We start from the raw sequence: 16,834 nt of genomic DNA, 5'->3' as shown, positions 1-16,834 counted from the left end.
CCATGGCACACACAAGACCTGCCCCAGGAAGGCAGATGACTGCATGGTACCACAACTCTGACTTGGGTTTGGGTCAGAGCTTGACCTAGAACAGGGGTCGGGAAACTTTTTGGCTAAGAGAGCCATGAACGCCACATATTTTAAAATGTAATTCCGTGAGAGCCATACAATGACCCATGTACGTTAAGCATTATCGAATAAAAATCTGGTGTTGTTCCGGAGGACAGCTGTGATTGGCTCCAGCCACCTGCAACCATGAACATGAGCGGTAGGAAATGAATGGATTGTATACATGAGAATGTTTTATATTTTTAATTCTTTTTTTATTTTATTTTTTTTACAGAGACAGAGAGAAAGTCAGAGACAGGGATAGATAGGGACAGACAGGAACAGAGAGAAATGAGAAGCATCAATCAATCAGTTTTTCGTTGCGACACCTTAGTTGTTCATTGATTGCTTTCTCATATGGGCCTTCAGCAGACCAAGTAACCCCTTGCTCAAGCCAGCGACCCTGGGTCCAAGCTGGTGAGCTTTTGCCCAAACCAGTTGAGCTCTCACTCAAGCTGGCGACCTTGGGGGTCTCGAACCTGGGTCCTCCGCATCCCAGTCCGACGCTCTATCCACTGAGCCACTACCTGGTCAGGCTATATTCTTAAAGTTATTATTAGCTTGTGTTGGTGCAGTGCCTTGTGTGTATAGTCTATAGAAGGCTGCAGGTGCTTGTCCTCAGGGTGGCAGATAGCAAATTGCAGATTGCCTTCCTACTGGGGAGGGGCTATTGTCTGCTGGAGAAGGGTTTTTTTTCCCCAGCCTATTTTGCTGGGCAGAGGAGTACAGAGAGGAGAGGAAGAGGGAGAGAGGGAGGGAGAGGGGGGGGGGGGAGAGAGGGGGAGGGGGAGGGGGGGGAGAGAGGGGGAGGGGGAGGGGGGGGAGAGAGAAGGTGCCGAGGTTGGTGGGGGGGCCTGTGAGTCCAGGAGAGTCTAGAAAATGAGTCAGGGCTTTGGGAGCCCTGAGTGAGAGGGAAGTGGTCTTCCCTGCCTGTTTGCTTGTCCACCATTATGAGACTTTAATAAATGGTCCACCATTTTCTGGCTCTGCTGTTCCTGTACCGTCTGCCTGAATCCAAAGGAAACCTGCATGGCCACAGCGGTGGTCACTGGCCTTGTATTTGGCACAGCCAGCAGGATTTGGATCAGATTAGTATGGAGCCGCACTTTTGAGGAGTGGGGTAGAGGACTGGTCGTTGCTCCCCAGTGTATGGTTCCCCATGGCACTCCTTTTGGGGACTGTGGACTGGCGTGTTTTTTTTAAAGTCCTGTGAGAGGAAACCGAGAACTCTGTGCAAGAGGCTGTGCGAGATCTGCAAACCAAACAGCAGCAACGGCAGGAACTGGAATGGTCATGGGAGAAAAAGCTGCTGATCCTGGAACTGGAGCAAGTGCTGGAAAAGGAGGCCGACTGGGTTCAAGAACTGCGGAGCACCAATGGCACCTGGTACTGGAGTGATCTACAGGTTCATGAGTTGCAGTTTGCCCTGGAAGTGGAACACTGGCAGTGACAGTTGGTGGAGACACAACTGCAGGTTCAGCTTCAGGCCGAGAACCAGCAGCCACAGGAGCCGAAGATGGAACTGTGCCAGCGGAGTGAGTGGCTCTGAGGCAGGAAAAGGCATTTCTAGCTCCTCTTCTAAGGTTGAGGAGCCTCAAGCTGAAGCTGCCGTCCGCACACTCAGTGCCCAGCCAGTGGTCATCCAGAAGGTAAAAACCTGGCAGCAAAGAGTACCTACTGAGTCCCTGGTAGGCTTGCTGCGATTGTGGGACATAGGAGTGGGTGTCATCATGCTCTCTGGAGCAGAGGTGGACAGGCTGGCCACTGTTGCCACACACTCCTCCTTGGGCCAGCATGTTAAGAGCTGCCATGACTACAGGGATGAGCGGGGGAGGCATGAGGCCCTATGTGAACCTAGTTGCCTATAATGGACTTTTACCTTGATTTGCACAGACAGCGAGGCTGTCTATCGTGGGCTGACTCTTGGACTGCAGCCAGAGGGGGGCACCAGTTCCCTATTGGACAGACATGCCACTGTTGGACAATATGAGAGACCCTGATGGGGGGGGGGTCCCCTCCAACACTAAGAAGCTGCTCTCATCCAGTTGGAGAGGTGCACCAAGGACACTTTAAGGTTTCCATGGACATAGCCCTGGACTATGCAGGCCCTCCCACCTATATTGGAGTAGGAGGCTAGATAGGCCTCCAGTTTGTGCCTTGGGCAGGGAGACATTGTGAAGGGCACCTTTGTAATTGTTGCAGTTCCGTAACTTCTGCTGTTGCTATCGTTTGTTTATGTAGTGTACCTCCTTCCTGGTACACGGACACTTGTGGTGTTAACTGTAAAGTGAGTAAAAGGGGTGGAATGTTGGGTAAACAAATGTTTTTTAAGTTTGCTAGCTTGTGTTGGTGCAGGGCCTTGTGTGTATAGTCTATGGAAGTCTGCAGGTGCTTGTCCTCAGGGCGGCAGATAGCAAATTGCAGACTGCCTTCCTGCTTGGGAGGGGCAACTGTTTGCTGGAGAAGGGTTTTTTCCCCCAGCCTATTTTGCTAGGTAGAGGAGTACACAGAGGATGCAGAGAGGATTCAGAGAGAGCAGAAAGAGAGAGAGAGAGAGAGAGAGAGAGAGAGAGAGAGAGAGAAGGTGCTGAGGCTGGTGGGGGGCCTGTGAGTCCAGGAGAGTCCGGAGAATGAGTCAGGGCTTTGGGAACCCTGAGTGAGAGGGAAGCAGTCTTTCCTGCCTGTTTGCTCACATCCACCTTTAGGAGACTTGAATTAGCGGAATGGTCTACCATCCTCTAGCTCCACGGTTCTTTTACTGTCTGCCCCAATCCAATGGGAACCCGCATATGCAGCCACGTTGATCGCCACTGGCTTTACAAATACTAATTCTTTATTTTTGCTTTTCTTCACGACTAGGAAGTAAGAATAAGAATTGAGCAGGTGACAGAAGAAAAGCACACTCAGTGCACCATTAACAAAACAGTGTTGTTTGCTGATTAGTTCTGATCAGTTTGTAATGTCAGTGTCTCTAAGCCTTTTCACTCCACTTTCAACATCCCTGAGCAAAGCTGTACGTTTTTCTGTTCCTTTTCCCTTCTGAAAATAAATTTCCCTCAATCCATTTTACCACTATGCTGAGCGCAAAAATATTTGAGTAAGAAAGGAAGATGCTTTGCTTGAAATTAGCAACTCCCTGCCCAACGCACCCCCCGACCCCCCAAAATACTTTGGGAAATTTAGAATTGCTCCTGCTCGAAATAAATTTTTGCTACAGCTATTCAAAGAGGAGACTAGCAGATAATCAACTGATTTGGAAATAACAGCTGGAAAAACAAGTGTTCTGTGGTCCTCTCACAGAGCCGTGGGTTTCAGTATCACCTTCTGGCAATGAGGATCTAACAGGACAGCTAAACATCACAATCACACAAGAACACACCTCCAGCCTGAACGTCACACTCGCCTGTCCCTCAGCTCCCTTCTCCTGCTCTCATTAAAACTGAGAAGGAACAGGGCAATCAGAGCCCAAGGATTTTAAACACATAGCACTTGGTATGCAGACACACCGAAAATGCAGCTGCCCCTAAGGCCACCAGCCATCCGGTGAGGCTCATTGTGGGCGATTCTGCATGCCCTTCAAAGCAGTTCATCTCAGTCAGGGTCCATAACACACATTCAGAAGTCTCTTTTCTTCTCTTCCACCTTCTTCTCTCAAAAGAAATCAAGTGCACATTAAAATAATAGATCAGTGCCACAGTACGCTTATTATTAAAAAGAAAAACACTATAGTCTAGAAATCCATGCTAAGGTTTCTACAGCAGCTATTCCACAGCCCAACTTGTAACATTAACTATTCCATTCCCAAATGCTTTAGAGATTCCAGAAAAGAAAGGGGGGTGAGGACAAGTTACAACCCTGGAGGGACAAGAAAGACACTCTCCTGTTTTCACATACTTAAGTTCTCCCCACAGAAACTACTATTTCAGTAAATACTGTACCATTTATGTTCCTATCTCTAATTACCTAACAGTTGATAACTCTGGAAACATCTACTGATAGTTCTCTTGGTGTAGTGGTGGGGATTAGGGTGGGAGAGATGCTGGTCACCAAAAACTCTTTTAGAACACAAACATACTTTCTCTCTCTTTTTTTTAATTCAGTAAGAGGAGGGGACGTAGACACAGACTCCTGAATGTGCCCCGACCAGGATCCACCCAGCAAAGACATTCAGGGGTGATGATCTGCCCACGTGTGGTGTTGTTCTGTTGCTCAGCAACCAAGCTCTTCTTAGCACCTGAGGCAGAGGCTGCAAAGCCATCCTCAGCGCTTGGGTCCAACTTGCTCCAATCAAGCCATAGCTGTAGGGGAGGGAGAGACAGAGAGAGAAGCGAGAGGAGTAGGGGTAGAGAAGCAAATGGGTGTGTCTCCTGTGTACCCTGACCAGGAATCCAACCTAGGACATTCACACACCGGGCTGATGTTCTACTACTGAGCCGGCCAGTGGCCATACCTTCTCAACAAAGCTTTTTTTTAGCGGAGGAAGAAAGGTGGGAGGGGAAGAACATGGGCTCATCTGGTTTGAGTGTGGGCTTACCAGCTTGAGCCCAGGGTAGCTGGCTTGAACGTGGGATCATAGACATGACCCCATGGTCGCTAGATTGAGCCCAAAGGTCACTGGCTTGAAACCCAAGGTCGCTGGCGTGAGCAGGGGATCACTCGCTCTGCAGGAGCCCCCTGGTCAAGGCACATATGAAAAAGCAGTCAAGGCTGATCTGTGGTGGCACAGTGGATAAAGCGCTGACCTGGAAACGTCGATGTCACTGGTTCAAAACCCTGGGCTGGCCTGGTCAGGCACATATGGGTGCTGATGCTTCCTGTTCCTCCCCCTTCTCTCTCTCTCTCTTTCTTTCTCTCTCTCTCTTTCTCTCCCTCACTCCCCTCTCTAAAATGAATAAAATCTTTTAAAATATATAAATAAATAGAGAAAACAGTCAATGAAGAATTGATGCTTCTCATCTCTCTCCCTTCCTGTCTGTCTCCATCTGTCCCTCTCTCTGCCTGTCACACAAAAAATTAAATTAAAAAATAAATAAATCAGTCAATAAAGAAGAAATTATTTCAAATAATCCAATCAGGTTAGCAGCTACAAGGGTTCAGACCATGGTGCAAAGTGTCTTCTATCTCTGTGAACTGGCTAATTCAAAGGGACCAAATGAAACGCCCTGGCCATTCATTCCCAAAGTGAGAGGAGGGGGACAAGGAGGAGGTAACTGTGCAGCTTCCCTACAAGAAGAGGAACAGAACCCCCCAGACTGTGCCAGGGAGATTCTATTAGTCAAACTACCAGAAAGATTTCTTAGTATTTCCCCAAGTCCACCAGACTTTCTCTATGAAACTACCCATATCAACTACATGTTGCTGGAAGGGAATCCAATTATGATGAAAAGCCATCCATGTAGCTGAAACCAGGCAAGGGAGATTGTGGGGGCAGGTCCGAGAGACCTTGGTGACACTCCAGCTCCATATCCCTGAGTGCCCTTCATTAGGAGAACAATATGCCTGGCATCTCAACATACCCTGATCTCTTCTGGGCACATCTCCTCAAATGCCAGTTTGGAGTCTGATTCTTTGTTCAGCCAAGCATCCCCAATCTATAGGAGATAGCTCTCTCTGGGCTCTCAACATAACAGTCATGGAATTTTATCACACACAATGCATCAAAGGGAGCATATTATTAGAGTCTGCTAAAAGAAAGGCCAGTTACATATTTTCTTGTCAGTACTCTGTACATAAAAGATCTATTGCAGAACAGAAATGACTCATTTTCAATTTGAAGAAAACAAACAAAAATAATTAGCCCTGCCTGACCTCTGGTGGCGCAGTGGATAAAGTGTCGACCTGGGAACACTGAGGTCGCCGGTTCAAAACCCTGCACTTGTCGGGTCAAGGCATATATGGGAGTTGATGCTTCCTGCTCCTCCCCCCTTTCTCTCTTTCTCTCTCTCTCCCTCCTTCCCTCCCTCCTCTCTTAAGTGAATAAATAAAATTAAAAATAATAATAATAATTAGCCCGTCTTTTCCTTTGCAATCAGATGCCCATCCCTAAATTTAACAAGCACGTTTCCTGTGTTGATCTTTATGACTGGCAGGCAGGCTTAGACCTGAGGTCATGCCACCAATCTCTCACCACCTCTGATAAATCAGCACCCAAATTTAGTAGTGTCCCAGGGGGCTTCCAGGAGAAAGGAGTAGAGAAGGCCAAGGCACCAGCCCTTCCCCCTGCCCCCAGCAACCCTAAGCATGGACAGCATCCATGAGCATAGAGAAGATACAAGGAAAAGTTGACCTGAAAGTCAGCTGCCAGGACACTGGTCCACGGCCTTTATAACATGTTAGTAAGTTAGAATTTGTTCACAATAGGGAGTGATATTCAAAATGTGACCCTTGCTTTCAAAATGCCTTTAGTTACCTTATGATCAAGCACACATGGCTTATATCTACAGTAGGAATTTTTCAAAATGTGAAAAGAATAAAAATGGGAGAAACTGCGAGGAAAACAGCTGTGGTTAGGCCTGCTCTCTGGTTTCCTGGCTGCAAGTACTTTCAATACAATTAGTGCATGAGCACGTGGAAGGAAGCCATGTGTGTCTCTATGAAAAGCTATATAGGTGCTTTCCCTGGGTAGCGATTCTCCCAGATTGTTCTTCGTGCTACCACGAGGTGCAGTTTCCAGATTCCCTCAGCTACCACAGTGAGTGGTGGTTCTCTTGATCCCTGACATCCATTGCAAAAAGCGGTTTTCCTTTATGTTGGGCAAACCAGTGTGTTACAAGTGTGTTGGTTTCCTCGCTTGCACTTTGCCTAACTGGTGCATGAGCACATGCGCATGGGGCAGCGCCAGGTGTGTATAGTCTACGGAAGGCTGTGAGCGCTTGCCCTCAGAACAGTAGATTGCACACTGTGTATTGCTTGCCTGCTTGGGAGGGTTCGTTTGCTGGGGAAAGCCCCCCGCCCCCGAACCCCGTTTGAATTGAGAGGAGAGAGAGAGAGAGAGAGAGAGAGAGAAGCGGTTTTCCCTGTCTGCTTATTTGACCACTGTTGTGAGACTCTACTAAACGGAATGGCCCACCATTTTCTGGCTCCACACTTCCTCTGCCATCAGCTCGAGTTCAGTGTGAACCTGCCAGGCCTCGACCACCGGCACTACAGAAACCTAGTCAGCCCACAAGTTCTCAAAAGCTGATGTATACACATTTGTCTGAAATTCAAAATGCACTTTTGCAGCAAGTCATCTATCAACCTAAGCTGTGATGGACTGAAGGACAAAACTAAAGACCATGGAGCCTAAGTGCTGCGTGTGCTGTTCCCAGCAGCAGCTGTCAGGCGACCGGGCCGTCACACTTGCCTAGGCTGTATCAGCCACAGTCTCAGGTTGAACATCTTCCTAGAGAGTTTGAGTATCTCACTCCACAAATGTGGTCTGATTACATTATACAGCAAAAATGAAGTACATTTTCAATTGTTTTAAAGGAAGAAACATGCACTGAGACATTTCATCTGCAAATTTACTGAACTAGACATTGATTTTTTAATACAGAAATATACTATGCATTTTGTAAATTCAAAATTTCCACCTTAAGAGAGTTATCAAAACTTACGGTTTTAGGAGTCTGAATTAGACTGACATTTAGAGAACAAGATGGCAGATCATTTCAACCACTGAGCTCTCAGCTGTATCCTAACTTCACGAAGCTGGTGGCCCAGCTGTCAGAACACAACTAAACTGGATCAAGTGGAAATACAGGACCCAACCAAACATGAGGGCTCCATGACCCTAACAAAATTTCTGCTCAGAGTAGGAACACAGGGCAGCACCTCAGAATCCACCTTATGCACAAAGACAGACTTCTAAGGAATGCAACTTAGATCATGGAGATGGTGTCGCTCCAGCCAGGGCCTTGCTGGCTTTGATCTGCTTCTATTCTCTGGCCAAATGTATCTAACTTGCAGACACAGGGTATCAAGATCACATCTGTGTCCACACTCACTGCAAAGAAAGGCAGGTCACCTGGACTCCACCAGGTGCTCCTCGGCTCCCACAGGCCCCAGGCCCCAGGAATACTCTCCCCCAACCGGCACTGCCAACAACACCCCGTCAGTCTGGAGGAGCATGTTTCTCCTACACAACTGCTCAGAGAACTGACAGAGCCTCACTGCTTTTCCCCTTTCCTCCTACCCTGGAAACAAACACACAGCCCAAAGCAGCAATTCCTATCTGCTCTGGGCCACCCCTTCCTATGAGAATCTTAACCCAAAGTTAGTAACTGACCACTGAAAGTCTTCTGTGATATTCTGCTCTGACCACTCAGAACCATCCATGCTTAAGGGCAGCACTCAAATCATACCTGCCTTTACCCAACACCTGGCAGTAACATCACTCTGCACAGCAACCCCACACACACAGATCAAATTGATAAGCTGAATAGGAAGCTAGAGGGAACAGGGGGGAAAGGGGGCACCTCCCCCCAACACTGAGGCAGTGTCTGTATCTCTCCACAAGTGAGAAGCCTCCTGGGAGGGCTGTCAACTTGGGCCCTGCAGCACCCCTGTTTCAGCCACAGGGCTCAGCCACTGTCCTGAAGCAGAGCTCACTGGATGCCCTGCACACCTGGCTGACCAGAGGAGAAGTCTATTTTGGTTCCCTCCCACAACCAAGCCTATGTCTCTCCCACTCCTCCTAGAAGTCCTCCTAATCCAGTCAGAAAAAGTCAAATGGCAACCACTATTAAGGGCCTGTCCTAACCTCCAAACTATTCCTTGTCCCAAAGTACCAGAGTGCCCCTAACCTTTTACACAATCAATCAAAAAGATTCAAGTTTGGAGGTCTCTGCTAGGCAGCCACTCAAACGCTTCCTCCCTGAACTAACTTGAATGGAATAAGTGGCAGCCCCTGGGCATCCCAGAGGTACACTAATTGCACTAAATAATAACACTTACTGAACTTAGCAGGCAGAATTTCAGGCACTAAAGCTATATAATTATATGGGGAAAGGGCACTGAGAGGAGACCACCAGAAATGTCACTGCTGCCTAGACTCAGTCATTCCTTTTGAATTCGAAAGTTTCCTATGAGTTTCAAGGGGTTTTTTTGCCTATTTTCAAGACTTCACACAGCCAACAGCAGAAACAGGGCTGTGCCACGAAAAGTGTGGTCAAATGGGTCCCTGGGGCTTCCATGCAAGCATTACCTTGAACAACCTAAGGACCCACAGAAAGAAGATACCTACAGAGATAGGTGCCTGGTGGCTTAACTGGGCTCAAATAAAAAAAATTTATAAAATTAAGAAAAAACTAAACACAAAAACAGAGCCCAGCAACCATTTCTGCACACAGCTTCACACACAAACTGCATGTATGGCCATTAGTCGCAGCTATCACTGCCATGACATGCAAGTTCTCGTTAGATTCAGGCAGATGGTAAAGAAACAGTGGAGCCAAAAAATGGTGGGCAATTCCTTTATTAAAGTCTTGTACTGGCCATGAACAACACACAGGGAAAACACTTCCCTCGGGTTCCACAACCAGGAGAATCTTCTCCGGATCTTCCTAGAATCAAAGGCCCCACCAGTCTCAGTGAAGCTCGCAAAAGCCCCTCAGCTCTGGTTCACCATCTGCACACCTTCTTTCTCTCTCTGCACATACATACTGGCTTCTCTTTCAGCACTCTGCATTGTCTCTGCTCTCCCTGCAAAACATGTTTTCTCTCTCCTTTAGCTCTCCAACTTTCAGGTGCAAAAACCACTCCTCCAGCAAAACATTAGCAAGACAATGGGCTCTTCCCTAGCAGGAAGGTAATTTGCAGTTTCACAGACATATACCTGGCGCTGCCCAGCACCACTTTCTAACAATAAAAGTGAGCAAACTCAAAAATTACAAATTTTACAAATTCATTTGCCCAACAATGCACCTCAGGGAGAAACAGGCACTGAGATACCTGACTGCCCTGAATTCCAGCCATCTGAGCAGCCCTTATCTGGAATCCTATTTCAACCAACAGGACTGAGGATTTTCCACATCCAATCAGAGCTGTGTAGCTTTATCTCCCCCCCCCCCCCCAACGGCTTCTTAACAGACGAATCAGAGCAGCTCCATTCTGACCAATTAGGACAGTGCCTTTTGGGCTAATCATACTGCAAGAATTTGGAGCCCATTTGCATAAGGACAAACCAATAATAACACACCAGGGGCTGGGACTTCTGTCTACATAAACCAGCTCCCCTTTGGTGCTGGGAGCTACTTTTCCTTTCCACCAGAGACTAAAGACTGCCTTTCCTGCCTGGAGCCATCCAGCTGGAGAAGTGGCCTGCCCCAGGGCCACCTCACCCCAGAGCCTCCTAACATCAGTGCTGTTTTCACAGCCCTGCTGTAACACAACTGAGTTGTTCCACGCTATGCTGTATCACAATTAAGCTGTTTGCACTGAATAAAATTTTCTTCTTCACCCAAACCCAAATTGTGGATTCTTGTCGGATGTTGAATTGACTGCAATGACCAGATTGACACACCTCACTTTAAACCCAACTCTGGAAAGGTATATAATAAGAAGAAAAGTTGATCTGACTAGTGCTTCCAATGTTCCCTGCCCTACTGGAGCTGGGATTACAACCTTATAAAACAGATTGTTCAAGAAACACAGAGTTTACAGAAATGTTGCAAATGGTCACTTACCCCAAGAGTAGCAATGCTTCATGAGCAGATTACAGCAGAGAAAGTGATGCCCACCCAGTGAGCTTCATGGCAGAAAAGCCAGCAGGGAACTACAGGGAGGGCTTAGCATATCACCCAATGTACCAAAAAAACCTTCAAGACCACCAGGATGATTTCACATGAGGGGTGACCCTGCCCAACAGGAGTCCTCTTTTCTTATGCAAGTGCCCCACAGTCAAGATCAAACTATCTTGAGCCCTGGCCAGTTGGCTCAGCAGTAGAGCGTTGGCCCAGTATGTGGAAGTCCCAGGTTCAATTCCTGGCCAGGGCACACAGGAGAAGCACCCATCTGCTTCTCCCCCCTTCCCCCTCTCCTTTCTCTCTGTTTCTCTCTTCCCCTCCTGCAGCCAAGGCTCCATTGGAGCAAAGTTGGCCCAGGCGCTGAGGATGGCTCCATGGCCTCCACCTCAGGTGCTAAAATGGCTCCTGCCACAACAGAGTGACGCCCCAGATGAGCAGAGTATCGCCCCCTAGTGGGCATGCTGGGTGGATCCCGGTTGGGCACATGCAGGAGTCTGTCTGCCTGCCTCCCCACTTCTCACTTTGGAAAAATACAAAAACAAACAAACAAACCAAAAAGATCAAATTGTCTTGAGCTCCCCATCAAGTTCATATAGTGAGGTGAATAAGGGAGATGAAACACCAAGTGAGGAGTGAGAATAAAACTGTCAGTCAAAAGGAAGCATTAGAATAACTGCAGCTTTCTATATTCCAGGCTCTATCTGTTGGTTTCCAAATTCTACCATTTCCCTGATCCCATTACCATGAGTTACAAAGAGATGGGCTTAATTTTCATAAAAAAAATTCACTGCTTCATGTACTATTTACTGAGCATCTGCTCTATGCAAAACACTGTGTGTCAAGGACAAGGGATCTTAAAGAGATCCCAGCACTCTGGCAGACCATGGCTTACAGGAGAAGGCCAATCGAGACACAGCCAACTGCACGGTCATATACTAATATAAGTGCTAGGATGAACCAAAATCCTCTTAGGTGCCAACCCCAGGACACCCACACACTGGGCCGTGGGCTACCTAAAGGGCATTTTAAATCTCTCCAAAGGATGTGAGCTCTGCCTCCCCCCAGGAGCACCAAAGATGCTCTAGCCATAAATGGAGCCTTTGATAAACAATAGGACAAATGAAAATAAGGCTTGCTTTTCCCTTTCAATTAAAAAAAAAAGGCCCACAGGAACTAAAAGTAGCATATAGCCTGACATATGGCTTCCTCAGGAAGCCAACACTATACCCATCACAGATCTAATGCAATCTCTATCAAAATCTCAATAATATTTTATTGAAGAAATAGAAAAGTTCATCCTAAAATTCATGTAAAATCTCAAGGGACCCAAAATAGCCAAAACAATCTTTGGGGGCGGGGGCAGAGACAGAGAGAGGAATAAAGAGACAGAAAGAGAGAGAGATGAGAAGCATCAGTTCTTCACTGAGGCTCCTTAGTTGTTCATTGATTGCTTTCTCATATGTGCCTTGACCAGGGAGCTACAGCAGATCAAATGACCGCTTGCTCAAGCCAGTGACCTTGGGGTCAGATCTATGATCCCACACTCAAGCCAGCGAACCTGCACTCAAGCCAGTGACCTCGGGGTTTCGAACCTGGGTCCTCTGTGTCCCAGTCTGATGCTCTATCCACTGCACCACCACCTGGTCAGGCATAGCCAAAACAATCTTAAAAAGGAATAAAAAAAAGAACTGGAGGACTCACATTTGCTGATTTTGAAACTTACTACAAAGCTGCAGTAATCAAAACAGTGTGGTATTCACATAAAAACATACAGACCAATGGAACAGAGAGTCCAGAAATTAATTCTCACAAATATGGTCAAATAATTTTTGACAAAGGTGCTAAGACCATTCAATGGAAAAAGGATTCTTTTCAACAAATAGTGCTGGGAAAACTGGATATCCATATGCAAAAGAAAGAGTGGGGCCGTTAACTAACACCATATATAAAAATGAACTCAAAATAGAACAAGAACCTAACAGTAAAACTCTTAGAAAATAAAAAAGCTTGACAACATTGAACTTGGCCTTGATTTCTTGGATATAACACCAAAGGCATAGATAACAAAACAAAAAATGGACCAACTGGACTTTATGAAAATTAAAACATTTTGTTCATCAAAAAATACTATCATTGCCTGACCTGTGGTGGCGCAGTGGATAAAGCATCGACCTGGAAATGCTGAGGTCGCCGGTTCGAAACCCTGGGCTTGCCTGGTCAAGGCACATATGGGAGTTGATGCTTCCTGCTCCTCCCCCTTCTCTCTCTCTTTTTCTCTCTCTCCCCCCCCCTCTCCCCTTTCTAAAATGAATAAATAAATAAATAAAAATTAAAAAAAATACTATCATTAAATTTTTTTTTTTTTTTTTGTATTTTTCTGAAGTTGGAAACGGGGAGGCAGTCAGACAGACTCCCACATGCGCCCGACCGGGATCCACCCGGCATGCCCACCAGGGAGGCGATGCTCTGCCCATCTGGGGCGTTGCTTTGTTGCAGCCAGAGCCATTCTAGCACCTGAGGCAGAGGCCATAGAGCCATCGTCAGCGCCCAGGCCAACTTTGCTCCCATGGAGCCTTGGCTGCCGGAGGGGAAGAGAGAGACAGAGAGGAAGGAGAGGGGGAGGGGTGGAGAAGCAGATGGGCACTTCCCCTGTGTGCCCTGGCCAGGAATTGAACCTGGGACTCCTGCACGCCAGGCCGACGCTCTACCACTGAGCCAACCGGCCAGGGCAAAATTTTTTTTTTTATAGACTACACTGCAAAAAGGCAGCCCACAGGATAGAAGAAAATATTTGCAAATCATATATCTGATAAGTGATGTATAAAAAACTTCTAAAACTCAATGATAAAAACAAAAACCTAATTGAAAAATGGGCAAAAAACTTGAATAGGCATTTCTCCAAAGAAAATATATGAATGGCCAATAACCACATAAAAAAATGCTCAACATCAAAATTATTTGGGAAATACATATCAAAATTAGGATGGCAAGGATGCAGAGAATTTGGAACCTTTTTCTACTATTAGTAGGAATATAAAATGGTATAGCCACTGTGGAAAAACAGTATGGAGGTTCCTCAAAAAATTAAAAACAGAACTACCTTAGGATCCAGCAATTCTTCTAGGTATATAACTAAAACAATTGAAAGCTGGGTCTCAGATATTTTACACTCATGTTTGCAGGTGCACTATTTGCAATAGTTAAGACATGGAAGAAATTCAAGTATCCATTGACAGATAAATGAACAAGAAAATTTGATCTATACATACAATGGAATATTATTCCACCTTAAAAAAAAAGAAAATTCTGCAGTATGCTACATGATGGATGAACTTTAAGGACATTATGCTAAATGAAATAAGCCAGTCATAAAATGGCAAATAATGTATCATTCCACTCTTTCTTTTATTGAGTAGTCAAAATCATAAAGATAAAAAGTATAGTAGTGATTGCAGGAGTTGGAGGGAGGGAAGGATGCGAAGTCATTGTTTACTGGGTACAGAGTTTGAATTTTACAAGATTGAAAAAAGTTATCTGAATGTGAAACCATACAGAGTCCTCACAATTTTTTTTTTAATTTTTTTTTTATTTATTCATTTTAGAGAGGAGAGGGAAAGACAGAGAGAGAAAGAGAGAGAGAGAAGAGACAGAGAGAGAGAAGGGGGAGGAGCTGGAAGCATCAACTCCCATATGTGCCTTGACCAGGCAAGCCCAGGGTTTTGAACCGGCGACCTCAGCATTTCCAGGTCGACGCTTTATCCACTGCGCCACTACAGGTCAGGCCGAGTCCTCACAATTTTTATTTGATTTGTGACTACAGCTTAGGAATCACATTTTTACCTCTTTCTATACCCTCAGAGACTTTACCTTTTCCTTGGATAATGAGTAACTCCCAAGGATGCAGAAAACAATAGCCCAGACCTGACTCATGGTCATAAGGTCTGAACCTCTGGCAGGCTAAAGATCTTGACCTAAATTATATTCTGGCTCCTGAGCCCTAAAATGAAATGGAAAAATAAATAAATAAAAGGTTAAAATAAAATAAAAAAATAAAAGATCTGTAGCACTTTCTACATTATGTTTAAAGCATTTAGCTTAACCTGAATCGTAAGCTCCTTGAGAACAGGAATCCTGTCTTGGGCCACTCTGAATCCTTCACAACACCCACAGCAGTACCTTCCCCTGGACTTGACATTCATAATTTCATAGAGACACCTTTTCCTCCTTTACCACAAAAATCTAAATTTCTTTAAAATTAGTGAATAAAACACCACAGATATAAAACTAGCAGGGTTGGCTCTGGCCAGTTGGCTCAGAAGTAGAGCGTTGGCCTGGCGTGTGGAAGTCCTGGGTTGATTCCTGGCCAGGGCACACAGGAGAAGCGCCCATTTGCTTCTCCACCCCTCCCCCTCTCCTTCCTCTCTGTCTCTCTCTTTCCCTCCCGCAAGCCAAGGCTCCATTGGAGCAAAGCTGGCCCGGGCGCTGAGGACGGCTCCATGACCTCCGCTTCAGGCACTAGAATGGCTCTGGTTGCAGTGGAGCATCTCCCCTTGGTAGGCATGCCAGGTGGATCCCAGTCAGCGCATGCGGGAGTCTGTCTGCCACCCCAGCTTCTTCTCACTTTGGAAAAATACAAAAAAAAAAACAAACAAAAAACCCCCCAAAAGCTAGCAGGGTTAATCTATCACAAAGTATGATTAAGTATGTAGTACCCATTATACTTAAACATCAGGAACCGAAAAAAATAAAAGGAAAGTTCCTGTCTTGAAACATCTTATAGGTATTTTCTTCTAGGCTTTTCTAACTTTTCTGCAATAAATACTTTATTTTTATAAATAGAACAAATGTCATTTTGAAAACATTTTAATGAAACATATAATAAATGTTATAGGTATTTTAGAGAGGGCTGAGTCATGTGACTAGGGGACAGGCAATAAGGTGGCCATGGAGAAAGCTGGGCATGAAAGACTGGAAAACAGAAACAGGACTAGAAGGGAGGGAGGCGAGGCAGGGAAGGAAAGAAAGATGATCGTGGTGAGGGTGGAAGGTGAAACAACAAGCTGGAGGAGAATCACCAAATCATCCACTGAGGCTAACAGTCACTGAGATCCCAGGCTCATCACAAACACAATCTCATCTAATCCTTGTAACCACTCAGGTAGGTATTACTACTGTATTTCCCCAGTATAAGACGCACCCTTTTCCGAAAAATTTGGGGTCTAAAAATTGGGTGCATCTTATACAGTGGTTGTAGTATTTTTACTTGCATTTCATGCTTTTTTGCGTTTGTTTTTGCACATATTGTTGAAGACAGTGATTCGCCATCAGACGCAGATCAGGACAAGCTAATGGATGGGAGTTTTGACAGTGATGAGGAGTTGTATCAATTTTATGATTAATAAAAGTTGAGTTCAGCCCTGGCCGGTTAGCTCAGTGGTAGAGCGTCGGCCTGGCATGCGGAAGTCCCGGGTTCGATTCCCGGCCAGGGCACACAGGAGAAGCACCCATCTGCTTCTCCACCCCTCCTCCTCTCCTTCCTCTCTGTCTCTCTCTTCCCCTCCCGCAGCCGAGGCTCCACTGGAGCAAAAGATGGCCCGGGCGCTGCTGGGGATGGCTCCTTGGCCTCTGCCCCAGGTGCTAGAGTGGCTCTGGTCACGACAGAGCGACGCCCTGGATAGGCAGAGCATCGCCCCCTGGTGGGCGTGCCAGGTGGATCCTGGTCGGGCGCATGCAGGAGTCTGTCTGACTGCCTCCCCGTTTCCAGCTTCAGAAAAATATAAATAAATAAATAAATAAATAAATAAAAGTTGAGGTCAATAACTTTATGTAATACATTTCTTTTTTCAAATTTCAGGTCCCAAAATTAAGGTGCATCTTATACATGGGGAAATATAGTATTTCCATTTTAGAGATGATAACGCTTATCACTAGGGTGGGACAGTGGATAAAGTGTGGACCTGGAAGCTGAGGTTGCCTGTTCAAAACTCAGGGCTTGCCCA

General features: G+C 46.0%; 1 protein-coding gene and 1 non-coding gene across 4 annotated transcripts in view; one reads left to right on the top strand and one right to left on the bottom strand.

The window, feature by feature from the left end:
- CCNY (cyclin Y) overlaps window positions 1–16,834 on the bottom strand; it is a 229,533-nt gene that overhangs the window by 128,493 nt on the left and 84,206 nt on the right. The gene's annotated exons all lie outside the window — the stretch shown is intronic.
- TRNAA-GGC (transfer RNA alanine (anticodon GGC)) lies at window positions 16,250–16,325 on the top strand. The gene has a single exon. It is a non-coding gene; the product is annotated as a tRNA-Ala (tRNA).

The sequence above is a fragment of the Saccopteryx leptura genome, chromosome 5 (genome assembly GCF_036850995.1).
Source record: "Saccopteryx leptura isolate mSacLep1 chromosome 5, mSacLep1_pri_phased_curated, whole genome shotgun sequence".
NCBI classification, from domain to species: Eukaryota; Metazoa; Chordata; class Mammalia; order Chiroptera; family Emballonuridae; genus Saccopteryx; species Saccopteryx leptura.
Note: the sequence above shows the minus strand (reverse complement) of the source record. Positions and strands in the feature narration are given on the sequence as shown.